We start from the raw sequence: 16482 nt of genomic DNA on the forward strand, positions 1-16482 counted from the left end.
TGGAGGCGTTGGATTGGACTAGAGTCATATCAGATGGCTGCTGGAGGTAGGCATATTGTGGACCTTTATTGGAGTGGCGCACAGGATCACACGAAACTATAAGTGTGAAAAAATACATGTTTTTCCCAGGGATCGAACCCAGGCTTTCCTGTATACATTCATACACTCGTTGCCACTCGTGCTATATTGTTAAGTTGTAACTATGACGCGTCCATGCATATATAATAAAACAGAAAAAACTGAGAAAATTGAAAAAGGCTGCGCGCCCAGGGGATCGTCTTCCTCGTGAAGACTCAAACTTTAGCCCACGCTTTTTTTTGCGTGGCCGTATGGGATCTTCTTCAAACCTGCATATGAACACCAAGCAGCACCGAACAATTGCACATATAGACGGTATGCTGTCCTATGAATCCCATGGAGTTATCAATTTGATTCGAAATCAAGTATAAACCTAATCTCCCAAAATTGTGACTATAAACCCTAAACATGGTAGAACTTTCATACCTCAACCAAAATCAAATTAGACATCCAGACATCATGCAATCTCCGATATAATCACAAATATGGATTCAAAAATCGATTAAGATGTATGTATGAATGTAATGGGATTCGAAAACATATGAACACACCGTGGAGTATGTCGATGGCGGTTCTGAGCATTGTTGGCCGATGTTGAGAGTTGCAGCACCTTCAAGAAACTCTCAGGAATCTGTTTTGATCTTCAGAAGTCCTTGAGCCTCCCTCAAATTCTCAGACTGACTTTAAGCTTTTCTTGAATTTGCTTTGGTTCGGTACGTATCTCCTGGCCTGCAATCCTTGTGCCTTTCCTCAGAAAAAATCCTCCCCTGATTAGCAATTCGTTATGCATATATATGGGACTGCATTAGGTTTAACAAATTTGGATCCAATCTTTTTTATTTTTCCTGATTGAAGATTTACTTTTAAGTTCATATAGAATCTTGCAGTTTTGGTTCTGATCCAATTTCTCACGGATTTTGCTTACTAAGACCAAATATTTAGCCACATCATTTAGTCCCTTTATCTCATATTTTAATAATTCATTTTATATTTTTTGAATAAAATTAAAATAAATATCATAAAAATAGGATGAAGGGTTTAAAGTCATTCTTTAAGGTCATGGGCCAATTTAGCATTCAAATGGTAGGCCCATTAGTGAATAATCTTAATATAATCCTCACGTAGTCCTCAAACTTTGGCTAACTTGCACCAGTCATAACTCCTCCAATTTTGATCGTACGGGGATACTATAAGATTTTTTCGTAGACTCTCTTAGGATTTCCTCTTAGTTGAGTCTTCCATGCCTAAGTCATGAGCTTTCTTGAAAGTCATATGGACTGAAATATGAATAGATATGATGGGCAAATTTTGGGGTATGACAGCTGCCCCTGTTCAATTATCTTAAACCTGAAGATGTAGAGTGGTTTGTATGCCAGTCGGTATCTGAAGGTGGAAGATGATTGAACACTAGAATACCAAGAAATTTGCCCTAGCTGAAGTAGGGACCTTTGTCGGAGATGGGCTTGAAGATGCCATCCAGTAAATCATGCATTAGATTATGTTTGGAGTGTTTGAGAAGTAATTGTTTGAATGTTGATCGTATAGTAGATGAATTAGATTTTAGGAGAGTTGTTCGCGTCAGCACTGTTCGTAGTAACTGAATTAGACTTTGGAAGATGATCGTGTCTACACCGTTCGTGATGATAGAATTAGATCTTTTTGTCGTGTCAGTACCGTTCGTAGTAACTGAATTAGACTTTAGAAACAGTTGATCGTGTCCACACCGTTCGTGATGACGGAATTAGATCTCTGAGAGTTGATCGTGTCAGTACCGTTCGTAGTAACTGAATTAGATCTTGGAGAGATAATCGTGTCTACATCGTTCGTGATGATAGAATTAGATTCTCTTGTCGTGTCAGCACTGTTCGTAGTAACTGAATTAGACTGGGAAGGTCAGTGATCGTGTCTACACCGTTCGTGATGATAGAATTAGATCTCTGAGAGTTGACCGTGTCAGTACCGTTCGTAGTAACTGAATTAGATCTTGGAAAGGTGATCGTGTCATTACCGTTCGTGGTAAATGAATTAGATCTTCGAGCGTTGACCGTGTCAGTACCATTCGTAGTAGCTGAATTAGATCTTGGAAATTTGGAGATTTCGTTCATTTGTCGGTACCTGTATCCTGCAATAGGTATAGTTATGCAATGTCATGATGCATGTATTATGTAATGAGTCCCTCAAAATAAATGAGAAACTTTGTATGTTATGGATGAATTCATTACGAGGTAATGTTTGCAATGTATGAATATGTTTATGACATATGATATGTGAATATGATTTATGTTGTCTTGATTGAGAAAATAAATCTCTATGCCTTTGTGATTTTGATGTCTGATCTTGTTTTGAAGATGCTCAGCTGGGAGGGTTATGATTTCTACTTGGGGATGATCAGTAACTTGATGTTCCCTGATTGGGGATTAGAGATATTAATAAACCATGTTGGAGAAGAGCAAAGTGTTGGAGAACCGGTAGTGTTGAAGATGTAAACTCTGTTGGGGAGTCATGTCTTCGTCGGGACGAGTATGTTTGAAGATATCTTCTTGAGAATTGCTCTGTGGGGATATGATCTTGTGAACCCGGCTCTGTGGGGAGACATGGGTGTCTTGAAAGTTGCCCCCAGTATTATAGTAACTACCATTCCTGGATTTGATTAGGACACGCCACTGAATATTAATCAAGGTGTCAAACCGGACTTGCATAGATTTGCCCTTACTAATAGGAACTTTGGAAAGATTTGCCCCACGAGGACTTTATGAGATGTGCACTATGGGCGACATGCCTCTAGTAATCATAGACTTAGGATGATGCCCCTGACTGATCGAGCGATGGCTTCTGACCCACTTGGGTGCATGCCCCTGATTGTTTTAGCGCCCCTGATTGATCGGGAAATAGTTTGAAATCCACTTGGGATGTATGCCTTTGACTTTTTGGCATTTGAGAGATTCTTCGAATCTTGACTTGATTGCCCCAGATTGATTGGGCAAAGCGTGCCATGCCCCTTGTATACGTAGGAGACATTGCTTCTTGGAGTAATATTGTCTGTCGGGATAACTTTCAGTCATTAGTTGTACCCTGTGCAAATTCTTTCTGTTGCTAACATTTGAAATTATGTAGCAGAATTTGTTTAATAATGAATTCATGAGATGCAATGCATACGTTTGTCTTGAGTTTTTTGAAAACATTAAAACAAGAGATATAAAAGCGTGATATTTATAAAACGTGATGTTTGTAAAGAACAGGATATCAACTCAACATTTGTAGTAAACCTTAAGGAGTCGGGATACCTTTTTGGTGACAGTATGCTTTCGAACTAACCATGCTTCAATTAGGACTTTCAAGGGTTGTAACGTGGCTTGGTTCACGGTTTAAGAAACAAAGGATAATGGCTCAAAATTTGATTGTACCCACCCCTCTTCGTGATGATCTTCAGCCCTAAGCTCAGTTAATTCAACTTATGCATTCAGGCTCCAAGAGACTTTTGGATTTGCACCTCTGATAATGATGATGGTTCATAAGCAAAGAGAACTTTTGAGATGGCAGTCACTTCTTCCTTTTGGTAGTCACAACATTGTGTTGTTTAGGAATTTATTGACTTCTTTTTTCATCTTTTTGATATCCCTAACTTTTGCCTGAACTGTCTATCTTGAGCTTACAGTCAGCGGGATGCCTTGATTTTTGCCTAAGTCATCTTTTAATTTTTGACTTAGCAGGCTTTTCTTTGTATAAGTGTTTTTTCATTTTTTTCTTTTTTGAACGATATTGACTGCCTTGCTTAATGATTGATGAACCATCATTGGCTTTTGATTGACACCTCCCACACTTCTTTGATGTGTGCGGATGAACGCTTGTGATTGAAACCTTTGTTGAAAGGTGTACTTGAATGATTCTCTTAAAATAGAATGCACAGCCAAATTAACTGAGAACTACCCTGCCCCAGGTTATGATCAAGGGTTTTAATTAGCACAAGAAAGAAACTTCTACTTCTTAGGCTCAAAGGGGTTGACGAGGGATTAACATCCTTATATCTCCACTGTTTAGGAATTGAAACAATGCCTGTACATCGTCAGCATAATCTGTTCAAAGGCATACTGTATGAGGTTGCGGTATCGTTTTCGTCATCCTCCCTCAAAAGGTATACAACTTTAGCAGGAGTTGAGTATCACAAAAACATATGCAGAATAAAGACATAATTTAAAATGAGTGATAACGAAATTATTCATTCAAGACAATCATATGCAATGTACTGATGATGATTATTAAAACAGATAATGTCTATCATAATTCGAATGTTTAAACAAACAAGAAAGAAATTGCAAATGAAAGTAAATCTAATGATCTAAAAAGTTCATCCTTCTAAACATTAATCAATCTTGTCGTGACTAGGAATGGGAGTGGTGATCACCACAGGAGTCTTGGGATGATTGAATTCAATTTCACCAGCATCGATCATGTCTTGAATCTTGTTCTTCAATGGCCAACAATCATTTGTATCATGTCCAGGGCTATTGGAATGGTATACGCACCTCGCATTGGGCTTATAGCTAGGAGCGGAAGTGTTGGGCTTTACAGGAGGATCCCTCACAGTAATCAAGTTTGCTTTCAACAAATATTGTAATGCCTGAGCCAGTGACATGTTGATCTTCGTGAACTGACGCTTAGGTGCATCTGACTTGCGTCTTTGTTGTGGAACTGGTGTAGAGATCAGAGTTGTCCCCACAGATTGGTTGGGTTCATTGTGACCTTTCCGATTGTTCCGAGCATTAGCCATATGAGGTTCCTCAGGTGAGTTGAAATCAATGATCTTATCATCAATGAGGTCTTGGATCTTATTCTTCAATAGCCAGCAATCGTTAGTGTCATGTCCGATGCTGTCGGAGTGGTAAGCACATCTTGCATTAGCATTATACTGATCAGACAAAGTGTTAGGATTCCGAGGAGGATCCCTCAAAGTCATTAGCCCTTTCTTCAGCATCTGTTGCAACGCTTCAGCCAAAGTCATGTTGATCTTTGTGAATTGTCTTTTAGGCGCGTTATGCTTACGTTGTGGTTGTGATGCTGATGTGGAGATCAGAGCTCCCCCAACTTGTTGGTTACGCATAGTATTAGCCATGTAAGGCCCCTTAATTGAATTGAAGTCAATGATCTTGTCGTCAATTAAGTCTTGGATCTTATGCTTCAATGGTCCACAATCCTCTGTGTCATGGCCAGGACTATTTGAATGATAAGCACATCTCGCATGGTACTTATACCCAGGAGCAGGATTTGTAGGAATTGAATATGAAGGTAATAAGGTTATCAAGTTCTGGTTGAGCAGTTGTTGCAGAACTTGATACATCGGTATGTGCAACGGAGTGAATGATCGCTTGGGTTTGGATTTCCATTTACCTTGACCATCTTGTTGCCTACGTTGATCCTTCTCCTTTTCGATCAGAAGTGCCTTTAGTTCTTCTTACCCCTTGGCCAAGTTAAAGATCATCTCTTGGAATTGGTTGTTCTGAGCTTGGAGATTTTTGATAGATTGTTCAAGGTCCATGATGAGTGATAAACAGCGAGGGAGGATGAGAGACCTATTGTAAGAAACCTGTTATGCGATGTTATGAATGCAAATGCAATATTTTCAAGGATCTTTAGGAATTTAGTTAGCAACTTTAGAAAATGATTTGGTCGCGCCTTTGTCTGAAGAAATCTGAACTTTGTCTTTGAACGTCTTTCTTTGAGAATCAAGCTCACCATGTCGAGTGGGTCATCGCCTCTGATTCGGAATACTTCTGAATTTGAAAGTATATGGCTAGAGGAAAGTAAATCCTCTTGCCCCTAGATAAGTATTGTGTCTTTGAATTGGAAGGTATGTGGCTAGAGGAAAATAAATCCTCTTGCCCCTTGATTAGGACATCAACCTTTGATAGAGGTACCTGAAATTGTGCGCCCTAAATCCCTAAGATCCTTGAAAGGGTTAGTTAAATCATGTTATGTTTATGATGTCATGATGTTATGCGAATGCAGTTCATTAGACATAGTGTGAGATAGTAAGGACAAACAAGTCCTTTTAACACAACCTGCAAGGAAGCGAAGGTTAGTAGCAAACGCAAACAAGTCACGTAAGTCTCGCAAGTCACATAAGTCACACAATTTTTGGCTTAAGGCTTGCATGGAGTTTGATCAGGTGTCCTTCCCAAGGGTATTTCTATGGATAAGGAGATTTCAGCAACGGGTTCTACCGAGTTATCCAGAATTGTCAGCCCTTCTAAAGCACCCTCGGACATGATGCATTCGCACCATGCAATGATACTTTGAGAAAGGACCTATCTGAATTGTAGCATCGGGTAGCGACTAGTTCTTAACATTTGTCAAGAGTAGTCCCCCCACTACGTTCCTAAAGGCCAGGATGGGTTAAGGGTAACTAAAGGTCCTTGAGCTCCGGCGCACCCACAGACACATACATAGACCTCCCTCATTTGAGAAAGGTGTGCATATGCTATGGAGTCCTAACTCAAGCGTGAACTTCATATTGACTCATCTCCCACATATGTGAAAGAGGTCGCCATGACTATGCCACTCCTAATCTTAAGTGTTCTTGAATCCGGGAATAGGATTCGTCCTTCAATTTTTCCCACAACGCCCCTGAAAAATAAAACAAACAAAGCAAACAATAGAAAACATTTAAGTGAATCCTAAACTTTTAAGGTAACCCCTCTTTTATCGAAAAATCCCCAGCAGAGTCGCCAGTTCTGTAATACGGTGAACTGACTTTTTTTATTGAAATGTTGCGGTTAAGCAAGAGTCGCCACCGACTTTTATTTTATCCAAACAAATTCAGAAAGGCTAAAAGAAACAGAAAAAAACCTTTTAAAGAAATCTAAGTTCGGGGGGTAATTTATGCAAAGGGAAGGTGTAAGGCACCCTTTGCATCCATGGTTTTCCATGGGCTCTTAATTGCTTTGCTTGCTCGTTTGTTTAGAAAATTTAGATGAAAGAAAAAAAGTGGACTTTAGCTCGTAAATGAGCGTAGCCAATTTTCGAGGAATTGTGAGAAAGAATATTAAAGATGAGCATTGCAAGGCAATTAGGGGCAATTACCTTAAACTCAGATGATAGGTCTCTTTTTAGCCTTTCAGGATGAAAGGGTCTATCCTTGCCATAAGAGGGCAGGAAGCCTTTCGTTTGGAGGTTGAAGGGTCGTCGAAGCATCCTTTGCCATAAGACTGTCCCATGCCATAGAAGGGCAGGTAATCTAAGGCAAGTCTCAGAATAAGCCTTATTAGTAGGCAACCAGAAGATACCTCAGCCTTTTTCCGTAGGCAACTTCCGAGGGTCGAGGTTATTTGTGTATCGAAGGCAGCATCATTTAGGGTCGTGACCTTTTTATCGAGGCAACATGGCTGAGGTATCCTCGTATTCGAGGGACTTGGCTTATTCTGCAAAAAAAAACACAAGGCAACAGGCAACAAGGCAACAGAGAGGTTACCCAAAAGCGTGCGTGTGTGCACCAATCACGTGATTCAATTCAGTTATTTATCTTATAATTAATGACTCTAATCCAGTTTAAATTTAGACTCCCTAAATTACTAACCACGCAGTATATAAAGCAATAAAGGGGAAGGGAAATTGTAACCAGCGGAGGAGAGGGGAATTGTAACCAGCGGATATAAAAATAAAAGGTCTAACATAAGTAATAATTGAGATAGAGTTTTAGGGTTACCAACGTTCGTAGCTTTGACAATTTGACAAACCCTGAAAAGGCGGAAAAGAAGAGACAGAAAACAGAGAGTGAGTGCATTATCGGTTCGAAGGCGAACTTTATTAACCATAAAAAGGAATAATGAAATTAATAAAATAAATGAATGAAAAGTACTTAGCTTGGCATTTGCCCTAACAGGGTTAATGGGCAAAGGTTTGCCTGAAGCATTGACTCTGAGACCATTGAGAACTGAAAGAAGAAACAACAAGGCGTGAGTGTATAGGCAGTTAATTGGCAATTAAGGTTAACCCTAATTTGATGAAAAGGAACAAAATAAAACAGAATGACTATTTAAAATAAATATGAAATAGAACTTAGCTTCTATAATCGGAGAGGCGCATAGTCGGAAAGAACCATGTTGGTAAACCTGAAAAGGCACAGAAGAGATATTCAGTGTATTTGAATGTTCGTCACAAACCCTGATCAGGGCGCAAGGGCGCAAGTTAACTCTAGTTAATAGAATAAATAAAAGTCCAATTAATTCATTATTGGTTTTCAACCTAATTAAATAAATCGGGAAAAATAAAATTTCGATTACATTTTCTAATCCTGAAAAGTATTTTGATTAATTATTTAAAATATTTGTAACTAATTACACAATTTAAATGATTTAAATAAAAAAAAATAAAATAGTTAACAATAATTAAAATGAACATTTTATTTTAATACCTCCTATACATATATATATATGAAAAGAGTTTAAGAATAATTTTTGTTAAGAGAAAATATAATTAAAAGGATAAACAAAATAAAAAAACTAACATATTATATAATTAAAAGGAAGAGAAAGTTGGAAAGCTTAGCTGGAATCAAGTGTGGTACGCTTCTGAGGGAGCATGATGCGCCCTCGCTGCTGGAGGCGTTGGATTGGACTAGAGTCATATCAGATGGCTGCTGGAGGTAGGCATATTGTGGACCTTTATTGGAGTGGCGCACAGGATCACACGAAACTATAAGTGTGAAAAAATACATGTTTTTCCCAGGGATCGAACCCAGGCTTTCCTGTATACATTCATACACTCGTTGCCACTCGTGCTATATTGTTAAGTTGTAACTATGACGCGTCCATGCATATATAATAAAACAGAAAAAACTGAGAAAATTGAAAAAGGCTGCGCGCCCAGGGGATCGTCTTCCTCGTGAAGACTCAAACTTTAGCCCACGCTTTTTTTTGCGTGGCCGTATGGGATCTTCTTCAAACCTGCATATGAACACCAAGCAGCACCGAACAATTGCACATATAGACGGTATGATGTCCTATGAATCCCATGGAGTTATCAATTTGATTCGAAATCAAGTATAAACCTAATCTCCCAAAATTGTGACTATAAACCCTAAACATGGTAGAACTTTCATACCTCAACCAAAATCAAATTAGACATCCAGACATCATGCAATCTCCGATATAATCACAAATATGGATTCAAAAATCGATTAAGATGTATGTATGAATGTAATGGGATTCGAAAACATATGAACACACCGTGGAGTATGTCGATGGCGGTTCTGAGCATTGTTGGCCGATGTTGAGAGTTGCAGCACCTTCAAGAAACTCTCAGGAATCTGTTTTGATCTTCAGAAGTCCTTGAGCCTCCCTCAAATTCTCAGACTGACTTTAAGCTTTTCTTGAATTTGCTTTGGTTCGGTACGTATCTCCTGGCCTGCAATCCTTGTGCCTTTCCTCAGAAAAAATCCTCCCCTGATTAGCAATTCGTTATGCATATATATGGGACTGCATTAGGTTTAACAAATTTGGATCCAATCTTTTTTATTTTTCCTGATTGAAGATTTACTTTTAAGTTCATATAGAATCTTGCAGTTTTGGTTCTGATCCAATTTCTCACGGATTCTGCTTACTAAGACCAAATATTTAGCCACATCATTTAGTCCCTTTATCTCATATTTTAATAATTCATTTTATATTTTTTGAATAAAATTAAAATAAATATCATAAAAATAGGATGAAGGGTTTAAAGTCATTCTTTAAGGTCATGGGCCAATTTAGCATTCAAATGGTAGGCCCATTAGTGAATAATCTTAATATAATCCTCACGTAGTCCTCAAACTTTGGCTAACTTGCACCAGTCATAACTCCTCCAATTTTGATCGTACGGGGATACTATAAGATTTTTTCGTAGACTCTCTTAGGATTTCCTCTTAGTTGAGTCTTCCATGCCTAAGTCATGAGCTTTCTTGAAAGTCATATGGACTGAAATATGAATAGATATGATGGGCAAATTTTGGGGTATGACAGAAGTTTTAAATGAATTTACTTTTCTTTTTCAAAATAAAAGCGAAATTTTCCTTTGAGTTGTGAACAACAGAAGGAACATCAACAGCTATCTCCATAGGATGAATCAAAGATTATGATAGGAAAAGCTCTTCTATCCCCAGTGAAGAAGGTCTTTTATCCCCAGTGACGAAGATTTTCTATCTCCAGTGAAGAAGTTCTGCCATCTCAATAAGAAAAGATGCTTGTCTTCCCCAGAGAAGCTTAAAGCACGCAGCATCATTCATCACCTGTGTCATCTACACCGTGTTGAAGAACATTTACCAAGTATCTGGTTGTATTGCGACGTCGGTCCATCTCCAGTACATACTTCATTGTCTGTCAATTTCGTCAGTATGCATGCTACATTCATGACATTCATCATTCATACATATTTGCATCATTTATGCATTCTTGCATTTTTCAATGTTTGCTTTAAAATCACTTGTTTAGGATATATCTATCCTCAAAAAAAAAAAAGAGAAGAAAAGAAACAGGTATGGGCGTGTCATCTCTCCAAGTAGGTTGTCACCCATAAGCAGAAAGAACATCTTCTTTCTCCAGTTCCCCACTGAGATCATCCCTCGTGGAAGAAGGTTTCTTTAGTTTTTCCTCTCAAAACAAAGGAGAAAATCACCAGTTGAGTTCATTCCTCATTGGGTACAAAGTCTTGTTTGACTGTTTCTTTCCAATTCATTCATGGATAGAACCTTGTCTTTACCAGAGATTCAAATTCCGATTCCCCAAATAGAGTCGTGAAAAACAGACAATAAGCAATAGCCTTATCGTCTGAGCAGCTTATGTCTCTTCCAAAAGATTTTTCCTCTCAAGGAAATCAATCATGAAGACCATGTGACAATCAGGGCCTTATTACTGTTCACAAGGCTGAATAACCAGTAATTTCCCTAGCTAAGTCTCCAGAATCATTTTATCACTTGGCTGATAATTGATCATGTCTTCAAAACCGCTATCACGAGGCTGGTAGTCGGTAACCTTTTGTTCTGGTTATATTATTTAACATGTCTATCACCATGCTGATAGTCGGTAATATTAACCAAACCTTTGAAACTCTTTTTACCATGTCAAGTCTATCACCATGCTGATAGTCGGTAATATAGTTTCATACCTTTCACCTTCGCATTATTAAACAAGTCTATCCCCATGCTGATAGTCGATAATGTCGATAAGTAAGCTTTTCTTACAAAGCTATCATTCCCCGGTGAAGCATACACTTGCTTTCCCGAAAAGGAAAAAGACGAATCCTCTTCCTAAAACGGATTGAGGAATCCTTCCCGATCTCTTGTCCCCAGTGGAGTCAGTTCTTGATATCCCCTCGGTAAAGATATCCTTGCATCATTCGCAATTTTGGTATCTTAGGTCCAAAATTTGCGTCTTCTGATATTTAAGTCTCTTCCACCCTATCAAAACGAAGATTTTCAATCTTCATATCTCAGGTTGAAGAAACTTAAATAGGGGCATCTGTCATACCCCAATTTTTGACCTAAGATACCACCTCATATCATTGCATATACATCATTTGCATCACTAACAAATTACATAGCTTGTGTTTGTTATTTGTGACTTAGCAGGATTTAAACAAGAAATCACTCATCAGTACAAGTAACAATCAATTAGAGTTTTGTTCTCCCTTCATCTCAAAGGAACTATCTTCATCAACAATCAACATTTGGTCCTCAAAAATCCATTTCAACAAGCTCAGAGACTTTGAATCAACCAGATTAGGGTTTTGACTGAAGATAGCATACTCCTGACTTTTGCTCAGGATTTGACCTAATGACTTGGGACATGACCTCAAGACCTCAAGTGCATCATTTTGACTTAATCCATTGGCTCAGAACATCTCCTACACAAGGATTGATCAACAGTGCAAGTTCAAATCATCAGATTAGGGTTTTGAATTCTCAGGGACTGAAATCAGGGATCACATTTGGGAAACCCTAAAAATCCCCAGGAAGTCAATCAAAGGTTTCAATCATCTTCAAATAATCCCTATGGCAATATCCAATGGAAATTACATCTTAATTCAAGATCCACAGTCATCAATTTCATCAGGTTGACAATTAGGGTTTTTGACCTGATTCACCTGAACCATTGACTTTTTAATCAGAACATGGTGCCACAACTTAAACAATGGCTCAAGGTCCTCCAATACCTCAATATGATCCATTCATACCACTCATTTGATGAGGATAGCTTGATTCATTTGAAATCTCCAGAAACGCGATTCGTCTGAAAAAGTCAACTGTACAAGATCCCCATTGACTTTTGGGGAATTTTGGTCAACCATGACTTTTGAAGTTTTGAATCATCAATATATGATATATGAAGTCATTTGATCAAAGAAAATCAAGAAAATCAATCAAGAATCAAAAAGTCAAAGTTTGACTTTTATACTTAGAAAATTTTTCTAAGTGTTTTTCAATGGTTTTTTTCCAAACTTTGGAAGGGAATAACTCAAAATTTCACCTACAAACTGAAAAAAACTTCCAACATGAAAGTTGTAGATTTTGATCCAATAAAAAACTTTGTCACATAAAATGATTTTCCAAAAGATCAACCATTTAAGAGATATGGAGCTTCAAAGTTGGTATCTTTTGAAAAATTCACTTAAAATCTCATTTTCTTCAAAGTTCATGGATCTTTTTCACCCATTTCCCTAAAGGTCTTGAAGAAACTTTCAACTAGGGTTTTGAAGTGTGTAATATGAGCTTTCCAAAATGTCCAAGAGCATGAAAAAATATGGAGTGTAGCCATGGTTTTGAATTTTGTCATTAGAGGTCATTATGCATGAAATTTCAAGTCATTTTCACAAAGTTCTTACACTACATGACCTATAATCCAAGTAATGATGCATAGAAGCAATAATTGAAAGATATTTTCTGATTTGAAGATCCGAATGGAAGAGGATAAGAAGCTTGAGATTTAACCATGGTTTAGTCACTTTTAACCATTTGCATTTAATGTGAAAGATTCCATTTTATCTCTTAAGCCAAATCATCATTCTTGGATCAACTTGCAAAGGCTTTGAGTTCAGAATCCTTGGCCTATAAATAGAGGTTCAAATCACTTCCAAAATCACACCAAAACCTCACAATTATAGGTTTTCTCTCTTCTTTCTTGAATTGCAAGTTTCATAGTTTTCAAAGAGGTAGAAAATTCAACCTCCAAATCCTTGAAGTTATGGCCAAAGTGATGGTTCTAACAACTTCTAAACATCATATGTGATGTGTTTGACCCATCCACATACCCCAAAAACACCCAAAACTCAGAATCACTCTTCAACCTCCAAACTTGCACAAAGTGAGCCTTATCATGCTAATTTTCGTTCTAGCTCATTTCAGTCCAAGTTAATCATCCAAACACCATCCATGTACCATATATGAACTATCCCAATCATCATCCCTGACCTGTAACTCCAAAATCACCAAGTTTGATCCTCACTTGAGCCCTACTGCAGATCGAGTACCACAAACTGATCAAGAGGTTCTCAATCCACTCCAAGCGTCCAAACATGTTCCATAAGGTCCACTGAAGGTGTTCAGATCAAGAAACAACATCTGGAACCCCTCATTTGTAGAATCCGATTCTCAGTTGTGCCGTTTTTAAGGTAAGTGCTCATGAACTTCAAACTCTATCATACATGCATCATAAATGAAAAATTGAGTTACCATCTTGTTTCTGCACCATCACTGAATAATAACCCTCAATCAATTGCATCATATCATGATCATACACGATTTCACAATGATTTGTCATATTAGGGTTCTTCATGTTCATGCGAAAATTAACCATCTTAGAACAAAAATAAATGAAATTAGAGATCACCGTCATGTTCCTTGTGAAAAATCGAGCAAGATAGGCTATTCACTTGATCCAAACAATTCAGTTTTCAGAATTTTCAAATTCAAGTTAGGGTTGTGTTCTTGGCGCCAGATTTTTGAAACTGAAATTAGAAATTGATTCAAAAATATAATTGATTCGTTGCAAATGTTAAACAGACCACGCGCGTGGTCCAGTTGGCAATGTTTTTGAATGATAAACACAAGGGCGTGGGTTCAAGCCCTTTGGAAGACAAAACCTAATTTTTTAACACTTATTTTTCTTATTTTTCTTCACAACTTCATCAATTATTTTAACCTATCAAATTAACTCATTTTTTATTCATTTTTTACACACTTCTTATTTTATATATGTATTTTATGAATATAAAAAAAAATCACAAAAAAATATTTATTTAATACATTTTTTAATTAAGTTTAAAATGACATATTTTTAAGTGTTTTTAAATACTTTAAATGTTGTTTTTCATTTGATTTTTCAAACTTAATTATTTGTAAATATTTTGTGATCAAACCCTAATCATTTAGGTGTTAATTAAGTATAATCTTTGTGTTTATCTTAATTAATTTGATTTCCTTCAAAATTTCAAACCGTTTCAAAACAAACGATCACAGTTTTTTCAAAACGATAAACCTTTTCTTTTTTTGGTTTTCTTTTCAAAAGAAACTATTGATTAAATCTTTTTGGATTGATCAATTGATTTTCAAACATGGGCCTCTCGAATATTAGAGAGTATAAGTCCCTTTCCTCTTTCTTTGTACAGTTTTTTTTCTTTAAACAGAAAACTTCTTCCAAAACTTCCAAACAGTTTTTTAAACGACGAAACCTCGCGTTTTTTCAAAAACAATCAACCATGTTTTATAAAATAAAACATGGGCCTCCACATAGGTATAAGTCCCATTCCTGTACATGAAATTAGGTATTTCATTGTACACACACCTTTTTGTATATATCTCGTTCAATCTGTTTTTTTTAACTTCGAACAACAATTCAAAAAATGAAGGTTTTCTTTAAATCTTCCCAAAAATACCATGGGCCTCCATGTAGGTATAAGTCCCAAGCCCCTTTGTAAATACTTGTTTACATAGCTTTTGAATAAACTCAAGTGGGTCTCTCCCCGAGTATAAGTCCCGAGCCCCCGTGTTTACAAACGGATCATGCTTACAGGTATATTTCCTTCATAAACTCCATTGTATACACACACTTTGTCATATATATGTGCTTGTTCATACTTGTTCATATTTGTTCATGTACTTGTTCATATTTGTTCGTACTTGTTCATATTTGTGATTGTGTTATATATATGCTTGTTCAACTTAGTACAACACTAGGTTCCCCATAGCCTCCTATTGGGCTTCGTGCAAAGAATCTCCCTAGTTTAGGTTAGGACATAGAGTATGGTTTCCCGGTTAAATCGCTCTAAGAGCTCAAACCAACTATACCACGCCTCCCCTTGGGCTTTGTACAAACGAGTGACCCTCCCATAGCCTCCTCTTGGGCTTACAATGCAAGAACCCTCGATAGTCCCTCCCATAGCCTCCTCTTGGGCTTACAATGCAAGGACCCTCGGATAGCCTCCTCTTGGGCTTCGTACAAGGACCCACGGGCTTCTTATAAGCATCCCCAATATCCAAAACAAATACCCTAGGAGATTAGACATTTATCATCTCTATGATAGGAGTATCTCTTCTATATCATCACAAACAATCAATCAATCAAATTTCTTTTTTGCCACAAGGCTGGCTAATCAATCAAACTTTTTTTGCCACCATACTGGCTGATTAATCAAAGTTTTTGTCACAAGGCTGAATTCGTTGAAACTTTTGCCACAAGGCTGGCTGATTAATCAAAACTTTTTGTCACAAGGCTGACTTCATTGAAATTTTTTGCCACAAGGCTGGCTAAAAAGCATCTTTATCATTCTAAGCACCATAAGTGGCATGGCCCAGGGCTTATAATGAAAAGATTTTCAAACAAAAACAAACAGATGTATGTGATGATATAGATTAGATACATCAAACATTTAGATGACATTTGTCTCTTCTCCTTTGCTTCCACTAGCATAAGTGGGAACTACGATTGCTCTGACTTTCTCAACATCCCTTTGAGAATACGTAGGCACAAGGTCGTATCCTTGGCGAGCAAAACTTCTCCCTCAAACCATTCAAACCTTAGCACCCGTAGACCCGAGCTACAGATTCTCTGATTCCCTCTAAGGGATATGTATGCAGAGGATCGCGATGATCTTTGCGAGCATAATCAAACAAACACCTTAGGTCCCACCTATTTCACAGAACCTCTCAATAACACAGAATGAAAAACATAGCAAAGAAGCCTATAGAGTAATATAGATACGTTGGGTGCTAATACCTTCCCTTCGTATAACCAACCCTCTTACCCAAAGATCTCTCCCCCCACTTTTAAGGTTATTGCAGCTTTTTTCCTTTTCCTACTTTGGAAACAATAAAAAGTTTGGTCGAAACAAAAGAAAAATCATTTTTTGAGCACTCGAGCCCAAAGAAGGCATCAGGTGTCT

The sequence above is a fragment of the Vicia villosa genome, unplaced genomic scaffold, assembly GCF_029867415.1.
Source record: "Vicia villosa cultivar HV-30 ecotype Madison, WI unplaced genomic scaffold, Vvil1.0 ctg.002102F_1_1, whole genome shotgun sequence".
Taxonomy (NCBI): Eukaryota; Viridiplantae; Streptophyta; class Magnoliopsida; order Fabales; family Fabaceae; genus Vicia; species Vicia villosa.